The 23,769-nt window shown below is 36.4% G+C and overlaps 1 pseudogene; it reads left to right on the forward strand.

Moving 5' to 3' along the window:
• The first annotated feature begins 3,272 nt into the window (after window positions 1-3,272).
• Window positions 3,273-15,400, forward strand: LOC132495077 (coiled-coil domain-containing protein 150-like; annotated as a pseudogene).
• The last annotated feature ends 8,369 nt before the right edge of the window (window positions 15,401-23,769 follow it).

The following is a 23,769-nucleotide window of genomic DNA, read 5'->3' on the forward strand; positions in this document are numbered from 1 at the left end:
GCTACTGAGTTGTATGAGTTCTTTATATATTTTGGATATTAACCCTTTATCAGATATATGGTTTGCGAATATTTTCTCCCATTCTGCAGGTTGCCTTTTCAAATAAGACATTCTGAGGATCAAATGTATAACATGGTGACTATAGTTAATAATATGGTATTGTATACTTGAAAGTTGCTGAGAGTAGATCTTTAAGTATTCTTACCACAAAGAAAAAAAGTTACTTACGTCAACTATGTGAGGTTGTTAATTATGTGGATGTGTTAATTATTTTGATCTTGGTAACCATCCTGCAAGGTATATGTATATAAAATCATCGTGTTGTACACTTTAAATGTATACAATTATATTTGTCAACTCTTCCTCAGTAAAGTATTTGTTTGTTTGTTTGGGGTTTGTTTTGTTTTGTTTTAAGTAAAAAGAGAGAAACAGGCCGTTCTCTGGGACCAGTGGGGGAAAGACAGAAGGTGGTTAGAGAGCTGTCCTCAGTGGCTGTAACAGTGTTACATTGGCAAGACGCTCAGCCTTTCCGCTGGTGCCCCCTTAAATCCTGCCACCAGTTTTAAGACTTCTTTAATTCCTTCCCTGGGTCCTGGGGACCACCTTCAGTGACTTGAACCTAAGGGAGTCCCCACTTCCATTGCCTGGGATACCTTGGGGAGGCATCTAATCACACAGCAAGTGGGAGAGAAAGTTGTATTACGAATATCCCAGGTGGGGCCTTTGTGAACACATTCCCACAGATACACCATTGCTAGTGATGCTTAAGGTTTATGGTTTGATTAGTATAGAACTGTCTGTACAGGATAGAGTTGCAGGAAAATGTCCTTAAAGTTTCCACCAATGATCTTGTCATTGAACTTTGAGCACATGATTCGTTTAAATGTTGGGACTTCTTATAAGCTGATTCTGCTTCTGTCACTAATACCTGAAAGAGTAGTCTCACTACTTCCATTTACTCTCATGTGGTCTTGCGGGAGGAGTCTGGAAATTTGATGTCAGTAAGTGTAAAAGAGTCTTTGCTATGAAGTTATGTTTGCAAGTTCTTTTTAAAAGTCACTGCTTCAAGGTAGTTGGTAAACCTATTTTATGACAACTGCTCAGAGATCCAAGTACTGTAGAGTGTTGTTTTGTTTTGTTTTCAGAACGGTTGGATGGGAATATGTTAAATTGAAAATGGCTGGCAATGAAAAGAGGTAATAACTTCTTCAGCCAAGTCATAGGTCCTAGTGTATGTCTAATAGTAGCAGACAGGTTAGACTAGACTGTGCTGCAGTACCAAACTACCTAACAATCTGTGGCTTATAACAACATTGGTTTCTTGCTCACTCACACTGTATGTCAAGGATGGGCCATGGCTCTGCTCATGTAATCTTTACTCTGGGATCTTGGCACATGGAGCAGGCCCTATCTGGGATGATGCTCATCGCATGGAGAAGGGAAAAGAGATGATGAATGACAAGTTGGCTCTTAAAGCTTCTACCCACATTTAATTGACCAAGGCAGGACACATGACCATTTCCAAGCTCAACAGGACAGGGATGTATAATCCTCCACAGGAAGGGGCAGTGGCTATTCTGAACAATAATAGAACCGACTACACTAATATTGTGACTTTAATCTCAGGTACATATGGAAACTGCAATGTCCAGAGCAGTCTTCTCTCCAGCCCGCTTCAATGTTACAGCTTCTGAAACATTCACGGTACTTCAGCAAAGGATGAGAATAGTTGAGAAACAGACCAGTTCTCTGAGGGATGACCTAATAATGTTGGACTTTGGTGAAAAAAAGGTAACAAATAAAAAAATTGTGTTACAATATCTTTGTAGGTTGAAGAAATTTTGCCTCACTGGTTACTAATAATGAGTCACAGTGTGGGTGGTTTGGCAGGTGAAATAAGTACTTAGAAAAGAATTGAGAAATAACATTAGAATACTAATTAGGAAATATTTGCAAGATAAAGAGTTGTCCTCCTGTAATGGAGCTACTACCACTATTCTAAACAGATTTTTAAAGTGTGTTAATTAGGTGCACAAACTTTGATATCCTATTCTCCCTCAATACTTGATTAAAAACAAATGTAATTTTTTACATAATTAGAAAAAAAATTGGGGCCTTTTTTAAAAATAAAAATAGACTTTGATATTAGTTAAGGTGAACATCTACAACTTGATTCATGCCATTAATATGGTCTGTATTTTCTTTCTCCAAATTTATTGTAAATTAAAAGAAAGGTTATAAGTCTTAAAAAAATTCATAGTTTAGAATGAAGTACTCAAAAGAAGAACTGTGTTTTTCCTTTGTGCTCCTGAAGAAGTTATTGCCATTAAAAGTTAGATTGTCAAAAGGCCTTGAGGAATCTGGGTGCTTAAGTGGCCAATGTTGAATTTACTGGTGTGATTGTCTTTAAAATTACGTATGTATTTCCTGAGTGTCTCTTATGAAGACCTAAAATTGGTATAGTTGGTATTATAGCACACATAGAATAAATAACTCTTCAGCAAAGATTAAATTTGTACCAATGTTGAGTATGTTAGAACAAAATGGGAATATTTATTATCACCTTGTTTAAAAATTTTCTAAAAAGGATGTGAAATACTGCCTCCATGCTAACTTTAATTCTTAGTTTACCATTATAGAATTAGCATTTAACCTGTTTTATATATCACTTGCTTTTACATACAAAATAAGTTTACAAAAAATTCCGATTAAAATAACCGTTAAAAAATCAGTGGTCTTGGGCTTCCCTGCTGGTGCAGTGGTTGATAGTCCACCTGCCGATGCAGGGGACACAGGTTCGTTCCCCGGTCTGGGAAGATCCCACAGGCCGCGGAGTGGCTGGGCCCATGAGCCATGGCCACTGAGCCTGCATGTCCGGAGCCTGTGCTCAGCAACGGGAGAGGCCACGACAGTGAGAGGCCCACGTACCGCAAAAAAAAAAAAAAAAAATCAGTGGTCTTTACCCATCCCACATTGGTCTCATCCTCTTTACCTAATAGTGCTCTCTATGTTTAAATTTGCAGGGGCTATCAGATACTGGTTAACTAAAGACTATAGTTTTTATACTCAGTAGAAGTGTTACATTGATTCGATGGTTGGGATTACCCTATAATATTGTTATATTGGGATCTTTGTCCAGAGTCCACTTGGAAACACCAAAATATTTAGAAGAGCCTGTGAGCCAGAACATCATTAGCCCTATCCAGAATGAAATAATTTGTTCAGGAAAAACAGATATTTTATGGAAGAACTGTGAGTTTCTGGTAAATCGAATGTGCCATCTGGAAAGCCTCATCCAGTCCTTGAAGATGAACATCTTCATCTGCAAACTTTAAAAGATTTGAACCCACAGAAAACAGGTATAAAGAGAAGAGAGTCATCAGAAATTCGGTCCTGTGTGGGTGCTTGATGAGTTCATGATTCTTTTCCTTTCCTGACCTTCTTTAAACTGCTTGATGACCCTCCTGTCCTGTCTGATAGATTTTCTAAAGGAAAGACTGAATACCACACAGGAGGAGCATCGCAAGGATCTGAAGCTATTGCAACTGGAAGTGATGAATTTGTGCCAGCAACTAAGAGATGTAAAAGAGAAAGAAGACACGGCACAAGATGAGGTGCAAAGGTTGACTGTGACTCTGCAGCTTGCCTCAGAGACAAAGGTTTGAGTCCAGAGTTCTGGAATACAAACTCACTGTTAATGTGTTAGCTGGAGGAGGCAACAGACCCATAAAGCTGACTTTTAAAAATAGGTGATGTTGGGGCCTCCCTGGTGGCGCAAGTGGTTGAGAGTCCGCCTGCCGATGCAGGGGATGCGGGTTCGTGCCCCGGTCTGGGAGGATCCCATATGCCGCGGAGCGGCTGGGCCCGTGAGCCATGGCCGCTGAGCCTGCGCGTCCGGAGCCTGCGCGTCCGGAGCCTGTGCTCCGCAGCGGGGGAGGCCACAACAGTGAGAGGCCCGCATACCGCAAAAAAAAAAAAAAAAAAAAAAAAAAAAAATAGGTGATGTTGGTGTGAGGATTCTTGACATCTGAAATTTATCTACATCGATAGCCTATAACATTGTGTGCTGTCGGTAATTGAGTATTTATAGATTCCTACCCTCTACCTGTGACTGTGTGGATCCAGAGATATGAGGGAGTCTGTGCTCTACAAGAGCTTGTATGCTAGCTGGGAGCACAAGGCACAGCAGGAGAAAAGAGAGAAAAGAAGGGTATAAGAAATATTAAAAGACAGTGTAGGACAATAAGCAAATATTGCCAACTAAGTGTTCTGTATTCAGGTGGGTTTGAGAAGGTACGCATGTCCTGTCTAGAACAGATTAGGCTAGGCTTCAAGGAAGACATGGGACTTGAGATGAGCCTTTGGAAGGCAAAGCAGTGAGGTGAGGACATTTAAAAGATCTCACACAGAGGCAGCAAAAAATAAGACTAGGGAAAAAAAAACTAATGATTTTGTTTTCCCTTCACAGGCCAGGCAGTGTAACAGATGTTATTTTGTTTAAAACATGTTTTGTTTAATCTCTGCAAAACCTCAAGATGGAGGATATTGTTGTCTCTCTCTCTCTCTCTCTCTTTTTTTTTTCTGTACACGGGCATCTCAGTGTTGTGGCCTCTCCCGTTGCAGAGCACAGGCTCCAGACGCCCAGGCTCAGCAGCCATGGGTTACGGGCCCAGTCGCTCCGCGGCATGTGGGATCTTCCCGGACCGGGGCACGAACCCGTGTCCCCTGCATCGGCAGGCGGACTTCAACCACTGTGCCACCAGGGAAGCCCTACTGTCTCTATTTTAATGATGAGTGTACTGGGGCTCAGAGAGAAGTCATCTCTCTGAGATCACACTTGCCTGTTTTCTTCCTGTAACTCAGACTTGAACCTAGATCTTTCCCTTGGGTGCAGTTAGGAGGCAATGCATAAACTATCTGGACAGGAGTGAGGATTTGTTTGTGTAAAATAAGTTGGAAATTGGCAAGGGATAACGTCATAGAGGATCTCAAAATCAATAATTAAGTAGTTGGGCTTGATCCTATGGGGAGTGATTAAATTTTTGATAAGAAAGTGACATAATTGAAAACAAGAAAACTAATCTAGCAGTAGTGTAGAGTATCAATTATAGGAGAAGAGATTGGAGATAGGAAAACCCATTAGGAATCCATTGCCTTATTTGAGACATAGACCTTATTAGGTCTGAACTACGGTTGTGGCATTTTGAGAGGAAAGATTTGTTAGAATGTGGTATTGGATAGGGGCTGAAGGTAGAGAAGAAGGTAAGGACAGCTTTGAGTTTTTACATCTTAGATTATAGTGCCATTAATAATAATATAAAAGAGGATGAATAGTGAAAGCTGTGTTTTTCATCCTCAACTTCTAAGCATAGATAATATTTGAGGCTAGAAAAAATGGAGTACTTAAAAAAATAGGACTATACCCTGTAAGAAAAATGTCTAGCAATTACCAGGTTTTCCTCTGATTATTGAATTTTACATAGGAGGTACATGTGACTAATCATTTTTTAATTATCTGAAAGGGAAGATGATAGAAGTCATGAATGAAAGTAATAAAATAACTTTAAATGTCTCATTGTAATAATTACTTTAGACTCATAATAAGAAGTGTTTATAACTGTATTCAGATTAGCATTTATAGGTTGCCCCAAAAAAGTCTAGATTTGAACTGTGATATACCATAGACAGTTTCTTCCTGTCATTTCAGATTATTTAGAACCTTTTCTCCTTCTATTTTTAGAAGAATGCAGCCATTATTTTTTTTTTTTTTTTTTTTTTTTTTTGCGGTATGCGGGCCTCTCACTGTTGTGGCCTCCCCCGTTGCGGAGCACAGGCTCCGGACGCGCACGCTCCGGATGCGCAGGCTCAGCGGCCATGGCTCACGGGCCCAGCCGCTCCGCGGCATATGGGATCCTCCCAGACCGGGGCACGAACCCGTATCCCCTGCATCGGCAGGCGGACTCTCAACCACTTGCGCCACCAGGGAGGCCCTAGCCATTATTGAAGAGGAACTGAAGACCACAAAACGTAAAATGAACCTTAAAATTCAGGAGGTAAGATAAAAAGGAAGCTGGAAGGTGAAGGAGGCATTGGAATTGCAGAGGGGGAAGTCAAGGTAGTGGATAGAATGAAAAGAAACCATTGAAGAAGAAAATATGTGGCTGTTTATTCGGAAGATTTTAAAAATATGCCACATGATGTTATACCTGCCCGTATGTGACATTAAGACTTCCTTTCACCTCAGTACTGCCACAAAACCAGAAATAAAAAATAAATGCTCTCTGAGCCAGGAGGGAAACAGTTACCGTGAAACTAATGCAGTTGCCCATATACTAGAGTTAAGTGGACATAAAAAGGCCTATTACACTAAAGTTGTGTTTAAAATAAAAAGCTTTTAATAAGTCTGCTCATCTAATTTTACCTTAAAACTTTCATTTCAGTCTAAATTTCAGTAGATAACAGATTGGAATTATGGAGTAGGTGGCTGCTAAAAGTTGTTGGACTAAAAATTTGCAGCTGAAAGTAGTGGAAGAGTCAGAAGAATTACCAGTTCAATACACCTTGACAGTGGCCTAAAAACCTCAATATTCCCTGACAGAATAATAGTTGACATTAGTCCAAACCAAAAGGATCAAGTTATATTTAAAATATTCTGTTATACAAAACAGAAATAGATATACTATTTTAAAAATTATGAATTTCAGTGTGTTTAGGGTGGTAAGTGTAGCTATCTGGGACATTCTTTCACGTAGAGTATTTTTTTTGCCAATAGTTACTGATAAAAGCAAGATTGTTCATTGTTAGTTGGAGTATATTGTTTCATGCTTTAAAAAATATTTTGGCTATTTTAATAGATTCCTTTTAGAGCAGTTTTAAGTTTTTAGAAAAACTGTACAGAAACAGCGTTCCCATATATCCTTTCTCCCCACCCCCAGAGCTTCCTCTGTTATTCACATTCTGTATTAGTCTGTGATGAACCAGTTTTGATACATGATTACTAAATTCACAGTTTAGATTAAGTTTTACTTTTTGGTCATCACAGTATACAGAATAGCTTCACTGCCCTAAAAATGCCCTGTGCTCTACATACACATCACCCCGCACCTCTCTCCCCCACCCCTGTCTTTCCCCAAGCCCCTGGCAACCACTGATCTTTTCACTGTCTCTCTAGTTGGAATCATACAGCATGTAGCCTTTTTGGACTGGCTTCTTTCACTTAGCATATGCATTTAATCCTCCATGTCTTTTCATGGTTTGATAGCTCATTTCTTTTTATCAGTGAACAATAATCCATTGTCTGGATGTACCTTAGTTTATCCATTCACCTACTGAAGGACATCTTAGTTGCTTCCAAGTTTGGCAGTTATGAATAAAGCTGCTGTAAACATTCATATGCAGTTTTTTATATGGACATAAGTTTTCAACTCCTTTGGATAAATATCTAGGAGTACGATTCATACTTATCATATGATAAGCTTATGTTTAGCTTTCCAAGAAATTGCCAACCTGTTGCAGTGGCTATGCCATGTTGTGTTCCCACCAGCAGTGAATGAGAGTTCCTTTTGTTCCACATCCTCACCAGCATTTTGTGTTGTCAGTGTTTTGGATTTTTGCCAAATTTATAGGCGTATGTACAGTATCTTGTTTTAATTTGCAGTTTTCTACGGACGTGATATTGAGCATCTTTTCATATGCTTATTTGCCATCTGTCTATCTTCTTTGGTGAGGTATCCTAGATCATTTGTTCACTTTGCAGCTGGGTTTTTTTTCTTATTGTTGAGTTTTTAGAGTTCTTTTTATATTTTTGATACCAATCCTTTATCCAGTATGTGTTTTACAAATATTTAATCCCAATCTTTAGCTTATCTTTTCATTCTCTTAACAGTGTCTTTTGCAGAGCAGACACTTTTAATTTTTGTGTGTGTGTGTGTGGTACGCAGGCCTCTCACTGTTGTGGCCTCTCCCGTTGTGGAGCACAGGCTCCGGACGTGCAGGCTCAGTGGCCATGGCTCACGGGCCCAGCTGCTCCGTGGCACGTGGGATCTTCCCAGACCGGGGCATGAACCTGTGTTCCCTGCATCGGCTGGCGGACTCTCAACCACTACACCACCAGGGAAGCCCCAGATGCTTTTAATTTTAATGAAGTACAACTTACCCATTTTTTTTCCTGGATTGTACTTTTGGTATTATATCTATTAATAAAATATCATTGCCAAACCCAAGGTCACCTAGATTTTTCTATGTTATCTTTTAGAAGTTTTATAGCTTGCATTTTACATTTAGGTTTTGAATTATTTTTTGTGAAAGGTGTGAGGTCTGTATCTAGATTCTTTGGGTGAGTTTGTGTATGTGTATGTCTAGTTGTTCCAGCACCATTTGTTGAAAAGACTATCCTTTGGATTGCCACTTAACACTATTTTTTTTATTGGGGAAGTCTTAATTCTTGGTGCTGTAGTAAAATGTTGAATTTTCATGGAACTTGTCAAGGACCTGTAGAAGGAATGTGCTAGTCAAATAGGGACACTTTGAGGGTATGTGAGGCAGGAAGGATGTATTAGTCTGCTGGGGCTGCCATAACAAAGTACCACAGACTGGTGGCTTTAACAACAGAAATTTATGTCTCACCATTCTGGAGGTGAAAAGTTCAAGGTCAAAATATCATCAGCAGGTTTGGTTTTTTCCTGAGTCCTTTCTCCTTGGCTTGCAGATGGCTGCCTTTTTTTCTGTGTCCTCATATGGTCTTTTCTCTGTGTACACATCCCTGGTGTCTCTTTGAGTACAAATTTCCTCTTCTTATAAGGACAACAGTCATGTTGGATTAGGGCCCACCCCAGCGGCCTCATAACTGAAACAACTCTTTAAAGGCCCTATCTCCAAACACTGTCATATTTTGAGATACTGGGGTTTAGGGCTTCAACATATGGATTTCAGAGGGATGCAGTTCAGCCCATAACAAAGGACTATACAAAGATAAAGTAAATGCAGTATATATCTTTCTAAGAGATAAGAAATATATATATATATGAAATCTGGTTCTGATGAACATGAAATAGATTAACTGATAGCCCTTCATAATGCTTTAGGGATGAATATCTTAGTAGTATAGTTATCAAATAAAGATTCCCTTTATAAGGCACTTAAATTATATCTTGAGCAAATTATACTATATAATTCGATGTAGAGCTTAGAAAAATATATTATGCTACTCTAAATTATAAAGTGATTATAATCTGATACTAAAATAAAACCTGAAAAATATAGCCCAAAACAAAAACTATAGCTCATTCTTAAATAAGATTCTAATATTAATATTTAACTGATTATTGGATAAGGAAGGAATTTCTAAGCTTGAAAAGAAGGAACAGGATTATAAAAAGCTCGATAAGTTTGACCATATAAAAATTAAAATCTTATATATGTATAAAAAAAGCAAAACTAATACAACATAACAAAACTAGACAGTTAATAATCTTCCCTTTTAAAGAACTTAAATTGACTTAAAAAACAGAGGGCAAAGGATAAGAACAGTTCAGAAAATATATAAAGAACTAATAACCATATTAGAAAATGTTTAATCTCACTAGGAACCAAAGAAATGCAAAAATATTAAGGTGTTGTTTTTCATTTATTAGCAAAGATTTAAGAAAGTGATAATCTGTAGTGCTGATGAGATTTATTCAAATACTACTGATAAGGTAAAATTGGAAGGAGAATTACAAAATGTATCAAAAGTCTAAAAAATGTTTATACCTTTAACCTAGTGATTCCTTTTGTAGGATTTATCCCAAGGAAATAATCAGAAATTCAGTGAAAGGTTTATTCACAAGCATGTTCAGCAGAACAGTATTTAGAATAGCAAAACACTGGAAATATCCAAATGTTCAATATTAGGTGTATGGTTAAGAAAATCATAGAACATTTCCAAAATGGGCTATCTTGTAACTATTTCATGTCAACATATTTTTCATCTCATTTCACTTTTTAAAAACTTCTGAAATTGTTAAATATATCATCCTTCAAGAAAACACATATAAAGTGCATATGTACAATGTAGAGAAGGGTTATAAAGTGTACTCTTACGTCATGTTTACTGGGGTTTAAAAATAGAATTTCTGGAACTTCCCTCGGGGCGCAGTGGTTAAGAATCCGCCTGCCAATGCAGGGGTCATGGGTTCGAGCCCTGGTCCGAGAAGATCCCACATGCTGTGGAGCAACTAAGCCTGTGCGCCACAACTACTGAAACCCACTCACCTAGAGCCCATGCTCCACAACAAGAGAAGCCTCCACAACAAGAGAAGCCACCACAACAAGAAACCCGCACACCACAACGAAGAGTAGCCCCCACTCACCGCAACTAGAAAAAGCCCACGTGCAGCAACGAAGACCCAACGCAGCCAAAAATAAATAAGTAAATAAATTAAAAAAGAAATTCTTTCAATTTAACGTCACTTCATAAAAGGAACAGCATTTTTCAGTTCCCATTTAAATTAGAAAGGATTTCTTTACTTCATGATAAAAGAGACTCTTAACCTTCTTTGTATCTTTATCTGACTCATTTTATAGTAATTTATTGATAGAAATAAGGTCAGTGTACCCAAATTCTTGAGTGTTGTTTTTGTCTGCTGCTTAACAACTACTTCATTATTTGTTTTGATCTTTAAGTTCCAATACATGAAAAAAAAATTCCAGTACATAATTGAAACAGCTTTCAGAGGAATGTTTATAATACTATGGGATAAATATATATATATATATATATATATATATATATAGGTGAAGAAATCAAAATAGAGGAAAATAAAGAGTTAAAAAATAAAGTTAGAAAATAGAGAAATACAGAAAATACATATACTAAGACATATTAGTGTTTTTCAAACTTCTTTTGACAGCAATACATTGTAAGACATATTTTACACTGCAACACCATACATACATGCATATACACAAACATTTCATGAAGCAGTACTTACCCTTCCTTACTACTTGCTATGTGCTCTGATATTTTCTTTGTATTCTTTTCTCCCCCCTTTTTGAAGTGCTTCTTGCAACTTACTAATGCGTCTTGACCCACAGTTTGGAAAACAGACTTACACAGTAGGAAGATGAGGGTAACAAATTTGACTCTGCATTTCCTAGAAGGTTATCCGTTAGGGAGAAACAAAAGCATGTTTCTGAGTAGTCATAAATGAACAAAGAATGGGGGTGAGATGGCGTGTCTGGTAAACTTTTTATGGTGACTTTGATCTTTGTTAAACTGCTATGAAGTTCCCTTGGTCTTGCCTAACTGCAGTGTTGCTCTATAGCTAAGGAGACAGCTGTCTCAAGAGAAGCACCGAAGGGAATCTCTTGAGAAATCTGGATCAGCCATGCTACTCAAAATTCAAGAAATGGGATCAACAGTGGAGGTGGAATGGAAACATGTAGAGAGATTTTCTCTCCTTGTTTATGTTGGGAAAGTGAAACCAAAAGGGAAAAGCCAATGTTTTACCTACAAACCTATAGTTTTGCTTATTTCCTCTAGATTTATTAAATTCCTTTCTTTAGTATTCCTCTATTAACATTCTTACTACAATTTAAAAAATTTTAGTGCAAAATAAGAAAGGACTCTGATGCCATTTAGTCCAGCGCTCTCAATTTATGAATGAGGGAGCTAAGGACAGAGAGGTTATTTTGTCTCAGGCTTTACAGAAGTGAACTCTTAGTTCCTGGGAGGGAATGCTTCCCTCTACACCATATAATCTCTGTTACAAGAGTTGATTTTGGAAGACACTGACCTAGTCTCATGCTATATGTATTGTATATGATGTGCATAGAAAAGAAAGATTAAACTGAGCTGACATTTGAAGCAAGGAATAAGTCAGATAATCAGGAATGTGTTTACATTGCTGTTTTCAAGTCTCATTATTTTAGCATAATATTTTTGCTTTCATCAAAGTTGTTATTTGAAATATCTATATGTAATTTAGAATATTTTAAATTCTAAGTACTGAGGCAATTAGTAGTTTCAAATCATAATACCTATTATTAGATTACATAATTTTTATTATTTTAATGAGTGCTGTCCTTCTACAATGTCCTTAAGTAGAATAAAGAGGATTCTACTTAAAGAATTTGCAAATGATCCTTTATTGCTATACTTTATACTGCCAATATAGTAGGCACTAGCCACATGTGGCTATTTAAATGAAAATTAATCTTATTTGTTAAAATTAAACAAAATTAAAGATTCAGTTCCTCACTCACTCCGGCCACATTTTGAGTGCTGTTGAAGAGTGCACAGAAAGTTCTCCTGAACAGCACTGCTGTAAGACACTGCACTCTGTTGAGATCTTTTAACTGTAACACATAAACACCGCTTCTTCCTCCAGGAACATTAAGATCAGAAAAATCTGCCTTACACCTGTGCTATAAGTTAGCTTAGTAGAAATCTTTGCCTTACAGAAAAGGAGTTTTTCTTATACGATTTCAGGTGCAAATTTTGCAGCAAAACTGCGTTGCTGTTTTCAGACCACCCAAGAACTACTGGCACAGGAGCGACAACAGAAAGGAGAGTTGGAGACCGCTACCTCACAGCTCAAGTCTGATCTAGGTATGAAAACAGATGCTAGAAATTACACTTTTGTTAGTTTTTTTGAGATTTCATGTGAAAACTCTTAAGATTCCAAATTCTCGAAGTGGCCAGTGTTACTGGTATTTCCCACAGACCTGAATGTAAAAAGTTGCTGATTTCCTTTTTATCTGTGGCACTGAGAAAGACAGAGAATGTTGGTAATAAAATAGAATTTGACCCTCTTAATTGTAAACTTATGTGGATTTTTTTCAGGTTTATTTAACTGTGGACTTGGGAACATTTGGGTTCTATAAATCTAGATTGAATATTGGATAATAGAATGCTAATAAGGAAATGAGGTCATTAATCCTTGCTATCCTACTGATTCTAACGATTTATCATGTCAGACTCTCCATTCTTCAGGTTATCGACCTATTTTGGTCAACTGGTATTTGTATTAAAGGATAGTTGTAAGGTACCATAGAGAGAGGTTAGATTAACTACTCGTTTGAGGAGGAAAAAATGTCTGTTTTAAAAAATAGTCCTAAAAGGTGACAGAGCTAGGAAATGGAAGTGTCTAGACTTGATCCCAGGCTGCTCAGAGACATGCTTCTTCCAACCCAACAGCCCTTATCAGACGACTGTTTGTTAATATATAATTGTAACAGCAGTGTTCAGGTAGATCTCACTATAGAGATCACACAGAGTTCCAGTGCAGTGCTTTACGCATGAATAACACTTCATGGTTTACACAGGGCTTTCACATACGTTATCTCATGTAATACACAAAACTATCTGTAATTCCTAAAGTTACACAATGAATAAATGGTGAAGTGAGGCCTCAACCTGGATCTTCTAACTCCAAACCCAATGTTCTTGCCACTGTGGCCCGCCTGCTCTTTGGCTGTAATGAGGACAGGGAATACCAAAAGGGAAATGAAAATTAGAAAAAAGAAACCATAAAGGGTAACCCATTCAATGCTTTTACTTACTGCTTTTAGCAGAAAGTATTCTTTTTCCATATAGTTGTTGAGTAATGAATTATTCTGTGAACTTCTCACTGATAATGTCCCTAAATAATTTTCTGTCTTCCTGTGACTGCATGCCTACAAAAATACATGTTACATTTTATTGTACTACCACATTATCGCATTTGAGCCTTACAGCAAACTAGTGAGAAAGATAAGAAAATGTACCCCATTCTACAAAAGGATGAAAAGATCAATAGTGAAGGACCCACAGTAAATAGAATAGCTGGGACTAAACACAGATTTTTCTATTATATTAGTTGTCCTTCTGATTAAGTGATTTTTAAAAATGTTACTTTCTTAATGGATTAATGCTTTTTGAATTTTGTAAGAATATATGGAAGACCATTAAAAACATTGACATTATAATAGCAGTAATTCAAATTAACATAAAAAAGGAAGCCTGTCTGAATACCAGCTATATGCTTCATAGTGAATAATAGATGCTTTACATGCATGCAATTTTATTACTTTAAGGTACAAATAGTTATTCTAACTATATTAATAAAAGGAATGCCTTTAGATATTTGCTTCAATGAATTTTAAAATGTATTTATTAATAATTATTTATTAGCAATAAACATTATATGTATATATGTGTGTGTTTATGTGTGTGTATTACACACACATTAATTAAAGTGATTAAATTGTTCTCCAAAGTAGGATAAACATTCCCCTTTTAGTCTTTCTTTGGCTAGTGGAATTTTCAAAATAGATCATGTAGTTTATCTTTTTGATCCTTCACATATGTTAAATTAGAATTGACTTAAAATGAGTCTTGGACTCATTTTCAAGAAGTACAGTTTTTCTGAGTATATCCTAAATAAAATGAGTTTTTATATGTTTTATAATTTTCTGGCTTTAGAATTTTTAAGTGAAACAAAACTAATAGATCTTTATGAATTTTCTATGAAGCCAAACATTAACCTCAGAAAAGTTTATATCTCTTGGCTACTAGTATACAGTGCCAAACTGTTCTCCTATTTCTGCCTTTGGTTTTATTTTCACTGTACATACATACTCTGAGTGGTTTCAAATCTTTTTTTTTCCTACACCAAATCATCCTCCTGAGCTCCAGATGGTATCTTACTGCCAACTAATCATCTATATTTAGATGCTTTGCAGATACCGCAAAACACATGATGAAAGCTTAAGTGTTGCAGTCATTTTTACTCATTATATCCCCCAAACCTGCTCCTTGCCCTGAATTCCCTATTAGAATCCACCAACCACCCCCACTGTCCAGGTCTGTACACTAGATATTTTCCTTGACTCATCTATTGCCTTTACACCACTGGTCAGTCACCAAGTCCCGACAATTCTCCCTGCTTGCTTTTCACAAGTCTTTTCCTTCTGCATCATTACCTCAGAGCCAGCTCTCATTGTTTTACACTTGGATTACTGCAACAGCTACTAAACTGATCTCCTTGTCTTTATTGAGCCTTTGTCAGAGTAATCTAACAAAAGGCTTTTTGATCTTTTTGATTGTGTGCCTCTCTGTCTTGAAATCCCTCAGACTCATCATCATCTGTGGATTGAGTAAAACGTGACCTCATTTACCATAGTACGTGACTGTGGACTAGTTTCTTGATAATTTCAGGATTTAGTTTCCAGTCTATAAAAATATGATAGAAATACTTGTGTTCTCCTTATTTCTGCAAACTACAGACGAAAACAATTTTTTAATCAAAGTTTCTCAGGGAAAATACCATGTGATTTCAATGTACTTGTAAATTATTATCATCATAGTTATGTGGACTTTCTTTGTTTTTAGTTTCTAGAGATGACCTCATTTCCAAGTTGGTTGAAGAAAATAAGGTAGGTTTTGAGGTTTTGAGTACAGAGGTTTTCTTTCATCTCTTCACTAAATAGTATTTCCTTACTCATGTTGGTTTACAGTCCTTCTGATTCTCCTAAAATCTTTATGAAAAAAAGTTTCAGTGTAAATGAGTGTATATCCAGAACTGTTGTCAACTGGGTATTAGGAAATAAATCACTTCATGCAGGTTAGTATAGTTTGAAAAAAGGTGAGTTGGCAAAACTAATGAGACTTATTTGCATTTTATACCTATTGCAAATGAATTGCTGTGAAGCTTTTTTTATGAAATGTAAGAAATATTAACTATTTTTGGTGATGGTTTATCAACAACATGAATGTATGTACTTACTACCACTGAATTTAACACTTAATACTTAAATAGTTTTAAGTGAACTGTACTCTTAGAAATAGTTAAAATGAGTATAGTGCTATACAGTAGGCCCTTGCTGGTTATCTATTTTATATAGAGTAATGTGTATATGTTAATCCCAACCTCCTAATTTATCCTTCCCCGCCCCTTTCCCCTACAGGGGAAAAGAATCTGAAAAAGAATACATATTGTTATATGTAATTATATAATAGTATAATGTATATTTGTATATAATATTAATAGTATTATTATTATATATAACTGAATCACTGTGCTGTACACCTGAAACTAACACAATATTGTAAGTCAACTATACTTCAATAAAAAAGACATTTCATTAAAAAGACTTAAAAATGGTTAAAATGATAAATTTTGTTATGTGTATTTTACCACAATAAAAAATAAAAAATAGGATAAATGTTACTACTTTTATATCAAGACATTTCTAAATCAATCTCATGGTGTAGATGTTATATGATGTTAACTTTTCTTGAGATGCTTCTTCTGGAAAGCTAGAAAAGTGGTTCTCTCTCTGAAGGAAGAGGACTTAGACTTTGTTCTTCCCCATTTGACTAAGTACCTATTAGGTAAAACCCAGCCCAAAACTCACATCCCTATCACCTGTCCCTCATCTCAAAGAGAACATTTATTTTTCACAGAGCAAAGGTGCTTTCTTCTGCTCCACCCTCAGGTATTCCTTGATGAAAATCTCTTCCCCTACTTATAATTTTAAAAGATCCTTGCATGTGTTTCTTTGAAATAATAAGCTCATACTACTAATAGGAAGAAACGTGTATGTAACATAAACTAAAAATATTTCATCTTAGTAGAATTTTTTTGACATAAGGATACCAGGTAAATATCAAGGTTTGTTTTTAGGCAAATTCTTTCTAATTGGAGTCCCAGTATGAGAATATTTTTAATAAATAGTTTTGATAAATAATTTATAAATTAAGAGAAGTTTGGGAGTTGGATATATCAAGATTTTAAAACATCCTTTATAAGACACTTATCTATGTATATTAGAACTTGAATTGGTACTAGCCACAATACAGAACAGGTATTTTGATAGAGGTACATGTAATAGCTCTTACATGTAGAGAAAGAGAAATTCTTTTTTTTTCCTGTAGGATATACAGTTGTCTTTCAACAAGGAGCATGAGGAAAATGCATATTTGAGGTCTGAAATAATATCCCTTCATGAAGCATCAGAAAAAGCACAGGTAAATCTTCCCGTTTCTCTAGTGTTTAGATGTTAATTTTGTTCAGTTAAAGAACCAAGAACCAAGATTAATCCTGGTTACATGAATTCATACCATTGCCATCATCCAAAATTTTTATTTCCATAAGATTTACTTCATTTGTGAAACATTATCAAATTAACCACGTTTCCCATTTCACCCTCTAAATTCCTATGATACGTAGGTATTTGAGATATACTGCTAAACCATGCACTAGTTTAAACTTTGCCTTGTTTGCTTTCTAATTTACTCACTAAATGTATACCTTTTATTTCCCCCTATGAAACTCTAAGCAGTTCAATGCCAAGGGCTATCTTATACTTTCTTTGTATCTTCTATGGCAAAGCACAGTTGGAACCGAATAAATACTTGCTGATTTTGGAGTTATGTGTAATCATTTTACGTGGGATGGTGGTTCCCAAATTCAGCTGATGTTTTCTCTATATGCATGCATATGGAAAGGAGTCACCACATATGCAAGCAACCGAGTTATTTCTCATAGGGCCCAAAGAAATAGTATCGATCATTTAAAAGAACTTTTTGTTAGTACAATTTGATTATTTCAATGTTAGGATCATAGTGTTGTTATGCTGTCTTTATGATAAAGAAAATACAAAATGTGATCTTTCATAAAATAATGATAACAGTAACTACTACTACTCTTACTATAAATGATAGTTAACATTTACTGAATCCATACTACAGTCATGGCACAATTCTAAGCACTTCATGTTACTAACAAATTGTAATCCTCTCAATAGGACTTCTTTAGAACTATTATTATTCCCATTTTAAAGATAAGAAAGTTGATATACAGAGAAGTTTAATAATAGAGCTAGAGCTTCCCTGGTGGCACAGTGGTTAAGAATCCGCCTGCCAATGCAAGGAACAGGGTTCAAGCCCTGGTCTGGGAGGATCCCACATGCTGCAGAGCAGCTAAGCCTGTACGCCACAACTACTGAGCCTGCTCTCTAGAGCCTGCGAGCCACAACTACTGAGCCCGCGTGCCACAACTACTGAAGCCCTCGAGCCTAGAGCCCGTGCTCTGCAACAAGAGGAGCCACTACAATGAGAGGCCCACACACTGCAATGAAGAGTAGCCCCTGCTCACCGCAACTAGAGAAAACCAGCGTGCAACAATGATGACCCAACGCAGCCAAAAATAAATTAAAAAAAAAATATATATATATATATAGCTAGTAAGTGACCCAGTTGGAATTTGAGCCCAGCAATCTAGCTGTAAAGAAAATTAGCTATTTCTTTTCAAGGAGCAAGAGTTCTCCTCTTACCCCCAAGTATTCCTTGATAAGTAGTTTGTGCATCTAGTTATAACTCTAAAATGCCCATGAATGTATGCCTGTCTTATGATGCTGTCCAGATAATCTTTATCTCTCCTTTCTTGTTACTGTTGTTTTTGAGGGATTTTTCTATTAATGCTTGAGAGTTATTTGCCCCATCCTTAAAGAGTTTATACATTAAAACATGAGATCCTTACCAAATATACTTTGCAAAAATAACTGAGAATTAAGATAAATATTTTCCACAGGAATACAAATTTCAAAATACCAAAAGGACAAGAGAATTATAAACTAACTACATGTATGTTACAGAAAAGATTTTTGTTTTATTGTGGAAGGTTAATCTTGTGAAATGGCACAGTGGTCTGTATTTTGCTTTTTTGAATACCGTAATTGGTGATGAAGGAGCTTAGATATTTTGTTATCAGCTAAACAGTTCTGAAAGCTCATCATCCAGTTTTGAGAATGGATTTCTATAACACGGGCCATGCATCTACATTGTAAATTCCATTCTGTAGATGTCTTGCTGTAATTGACCAGCATTCAAAATTATGAAGAATGGAAGATTGGTAAACTGCCAAATGCTTCAGTTGTTCCACTGTATCACCAAATTTCCCCTTTTAATTTACAGTTGTTTAGGATGATGACTCCAAATATTTGAAAGTATTTTATAATCTAATGAAATATCAATTGAAATTAGGTTAAATAAATTAGAGTTCACATGTATGGTGAAATACTATGCCATTGTTAAAAATGATGATACATAAGTAAAAAGACTTATTTATTGGAGAGATCTGTGCTTTGCTGTATATGTTGTCTTAGGTTTTGAATGACCAACTGACTAGAAAGTGTTCAGAGCTGAACAGAATGCTTCAGACTGTTAGAATGGAAAATACCAGAATCATTGCTGACCACCAAGCCATTCTGCAGGTATTCATTTTTAACACTAGTCAATTTCTGGTAGAGTCATCAGGAAGCCTCCTTGGCTAAGAGATCAGGAAATACAAATAGCCAACTGGATACATAAAATATCTTAGCAATTAATTTCAAGGATTTTTCTGAATTATTTTATTTTTTAATTAGTTGTTTTCTGTTTTCATCAGAGGGGTCATTTGGCCTTACACTCAGAGCTTTCTTAATGGTTTCTTCTCAAATATCATTACTTTAGGAAAAGTAATTACCTGTCCCAATATTGATAGAATTATGGAGAATACTTATGACTGACCCTAAAGTATTTATCTTTTCCCCAAAGACCTGTGCTTTCCCATTTTGCTTATGCCATTCCCTCTGCTGAGAATGGTCTTTACTTCATTTTCAACTGTTTGAGATTGTGTTCATTCTTTAAGACTCACTTTCACCCAGAAGCTTGATCACTCCAATCAGAAAAAATCAGTTTTGTCTTTTAATTTCTACTTCTAGGACACTAAACAGGCTGTAATAATAAGGCTCTCTCTTTTTTTTTCTTTTTTGAGCGTACTTACTATATACCAAGCATTGTGCTAAGGATTTTACATATATTACCTCCTTTAATCCTAGCAGTTACATAAAGGGATATTTATCACCCTCGTTTTACAGATAATAAAAATAAGATTTAGAGAAGTTAATCAACTTGCCCAAAATCACCCAGCTAGTATAGGGTGGAGCCAGATTTCACTCTAGACTTGACTCCAGACTCAGTGTTTTTAACCATTTATGTTATGTTGCTTCTCTTGTTCTGCATTCTATAGTAGTAGTTTATGTGCATGGCTCATTTCCTGTACTACATTCCTAGGACATTGTCTTACATACCTTTGTTATTACCTATAGGGCTAAGCGTGTTTTGCACATAACAGGTACTCAATAAATATTTTTTATTCAGCAAGCATTTAGTGTTTACCTCATGCAAGTATGTTGCTAGATCTAGATAGAATTATGGCAGTGAACAAGACAAGTCCCTACTTTCATGGAACTTACAATTTAGTAGACTGAAGAATGTGACTCATGTATGTAACACTTTCACAAACATTTTAAAGCCTTGGAATATGACACAAGTGAGATCCCATTTTACCAAGTATGAAGGTGTGAAGGTTTACCTTGCAATCAAATATTGTTCAAAAAGAAGTGTTTTAAAATATGTTTACAAATATAATTATTAATATGTACTATACAAAAGCTTTGTAAATTGTAAGTAGAGGAAGTGTGCATAAAAATGCTGTTTTGATAATTGAAAATAGTAAGCAAGAGGAAATTGTGCAGAACAGTTATAGACGTCTGCTGTAGCAGTGTCTGAGTGCAATTTCAGATACTGTCAAAAGAATTTAAACTATGAAACATGATTGTCCCTGGAGAATGGAATTATTTGGAAGAGATGTGGGGCAGATAGAGGTGGAGCGATCATTTTACTTTATATACGTTGATATTGTTTTACTTTTTAAAATATAGTATCATGTTGAAATTTTGAAGTACCAAAATATACTTAATATAGTTCTTTTTTCATCTTTTTTGGAGTATGGTTGCTTTACAATGTTGTGTTAGCCTCCACTGCACAACAAAATGAATCAGCCGTACACATACAGATATCCCCTCCCTCTTGGACTTCCCTCCCATTTAGGTTACCACAGTGCATTAGGTAGAGTTCCCTGTGCTATACAGCATGTTCCTATCAGTTGTCTATTTTATACATGGTATCTAAAAATTTGTTCATGTTAGGAGTTTTATCAATTTTGCAGCAAGCTGGATAAATAATGCCTCTTGATTATTGGCTAGAAGAGCTATAAAATGATAGAATTGTGGTCAGGCCAGGGTAGGTACAAAGAGCAAGCTGGACATTAAGATAAATTCTTTCAAAAAGGGGTTTTATTTATATAAATTAAATTTGACTTTTGTAAGTATCAGTATCTTTGATCAGTTGTTTAGAGTGATACCCTATCAAATGACTTCTGGCATCTCAACTTTTAATATTGCTTCTAACACTCAGGAAGAACAGAAAATGATGACACAGACATTTCAAGAACAAAACTTACTGCTGGATGCAGCCCATGCCAGTATCACAAGTGAGCTTCAGACTGTTCAGAATGAGAAAACACAACTCCAAATGCATCTGTAAGTAAACTGTGGGCAACTTTTGTTTTTGCATTTGTATTTCTTATCTTTAATGAAAATGTTTAATTCTGCATTTGCTGGGCCAGTCACAAAAATAAAGACTCTGCCCTAAAGGAACTAGTTTTGTTAGAACATTTTGGTAACTGCTCTCAGGCAGGAGATATGTTCTGTAAGAACATTTAGTCTTTCTGTTAAGGAAGAATTCTCATTCAGCTTTCATATCTCCTTGTTCTCTTCCTGCAGGGACCATTTAGTCCTTGAGCATAACCAGTGTATCCAGAAAGCACAGGATGCTGAGAAGAGGGCAGCTGTACAAAAAGAGCTGCTGGAATCAACTATTGCAAGATTGCGAAGTGAACTGGAAGCATCAATGCAAGGGAAGACCTCTCTGCTAGAGGAGAAAGAAGGACTTCAGGGAGAGGTAGGTAGAGGCAGATTTATGTTACCTCCTGGTTGTGGTGATGATCTTGTTTTAAAATTTTCTTGTAAGTGCAAAAGACAAGAAATACAACCCAGAGGCAGTTTGTCTGAGTTGCCCATGAAAGAAACCTTTGGGTGGCTAATCTGTGTCTTTTAGCATGTGAGTGCACTGTGCCAAATAGTTGCCCTTATATAGCGTGAGTGAATGTTAACCATTCACACATCCTCATGTTAGTTAAGGAGTCAGATTTAAAACTCGATTTTCCCAGTAGAAGTGGGACAGTGTAGCGGAAACAATGTAAGGGGAAACAGCCCTGTCTTCCTAGTTAGGAAAGAACCGGCAGAGTCTGACATGCAGACGTGTCTTTCTAATTTCAGGGCTATTTGTGAAGTCTGCTCTGCCTCAGAGACTCCCCGAGTGGCCCCTTTTCTGAGAGGATGTGCTATCTCTGCAGTGTAGGTATTAATTGACATGCAGGGTGTATCTGCTATAGTAGAGCCTGTCTGCTGTTTTTAAAATGACCCATTTCTTTTTTTTTTTCCCTTCTCTTGGGCAGGTTAATAAAACTGAGAAAGAAATAGCAGAAGAAAAATGCACCTTGGAAGAGGAATTAGCTAAAAGCAAGGTATTCCACATTTTATTTGTTGTTATGTCATTATATTTAATTCCTTCTGTATTGCTGCCTCCTGTATCAGCTTATCTGAATGAGGAGATGGGTTATTTTGTTGAATACCAAAACATGGGGGAAATAGAGAAGCCGCGAAGCTGGATGCACTTGGAGCGCCCCAGTCACTTCAGCATAAGGCTGCGTCTGGGGAACGTTTGCTTGTTGAGCATCTCGTGTTTGCCAGTGAGTCCTCACTGCCTCGGACCCTAGTGTTCACCGAGGAGTTTAGCCACGGAGTCCCCTGAGAGTGAGCTAATGGGCCTGTGGGCTGCAAAGGGATGATTGCTGACGATGCTGGTGTTTGTTTGTTTGTTTGTTGTTTTTTTTTAACTAAGCTTCCTAACTTGTTAGCACTTGCCACTTTATTTGTGAGATACCCCTTTCTGGGTTCTATGAAGGTAGAATGGCCAGAGAAACAAATACAATCCTTATTCAAACAAAAAAAAATCTTTCAGACATTGCTGTTTGCATTTCAAAATTTGAACAGGGTCAAGATTATGTATCACTATCATCTAGAGAATATATCTGGAGCATCAAGGACTCTCAGCCCATCCGCATGCAATAAACCCAGCAACAGGTGTCAGATATAGTCATCAAGCCTTGACTGTTTCTTGGCTCAAGTAAATAGCATTCTTAGTACCATATATGTGAACTTTTAGTTTAAGAACTGGGGAGAGAAGAAAAGCTAAATTCTGAGCTGGAGCTCAAAGACAGTTCACTAAGCTGGCAGGTACCTTCTGTGGTTTAGTCACTCATATCTAGTGATTTGAAAACAGTGCACCCCAAAAATCTTTTAAATAAAGCTGACTTCCTGTGGCAAGGACTTTGCTGGTGTCAATGTGGCCTCAAATATGTTTTTTAAAATTTGGGAATTTGGTGGATACTATTCAATTCATTAATACTTTTTGCTTTAAAATGCTAGTGAATATTTCATGGCTAAGGCAAATGCTATTTGTGATTAAAACATGGTATTATTATTTTGCTTGTCTGATTTCATTTGTTTTAATGTAGACTAAGTGTATGTTCATGGGGCTGAAAGATACTTGCTCGTTAGAGAGGTTCTATTAAGCCAAATGACAGTGCTTCTACAGAGTTCCGTTTTTTGGTCTAACTTGATATTTTTTACATGTGTACTCATTGTAAAGCTATGTTTTCTTAAAGTCAGGCTTATTGAGTTATAATTTAGAGTGAAATTCACCCTTTTTTTACTGTACAGTTCTGTGAGCTTTGATAAACACAATCATGTAACCACCACCACAACAATCAAAATATAGAACATTTCTATCACCCTGGA

The sequence above is a fragment of the Mesoplodon densirostris genome, chromosome 8 (genome assembly GCF_025265405.1).
Source record: "Mesoplodon densirostris isolate mMesDen1 chromosome 8, mMesDen1 primary haplotype, whole genome shotgun sequence".
In the NCBI taxonomy this organism is placed as follows: Eukaryota; Metazoa; Chordata; class Mammalia; order Artiodactyla; family Ziphiidae; genus Mesoplodon; species Mesoplodon densirostris.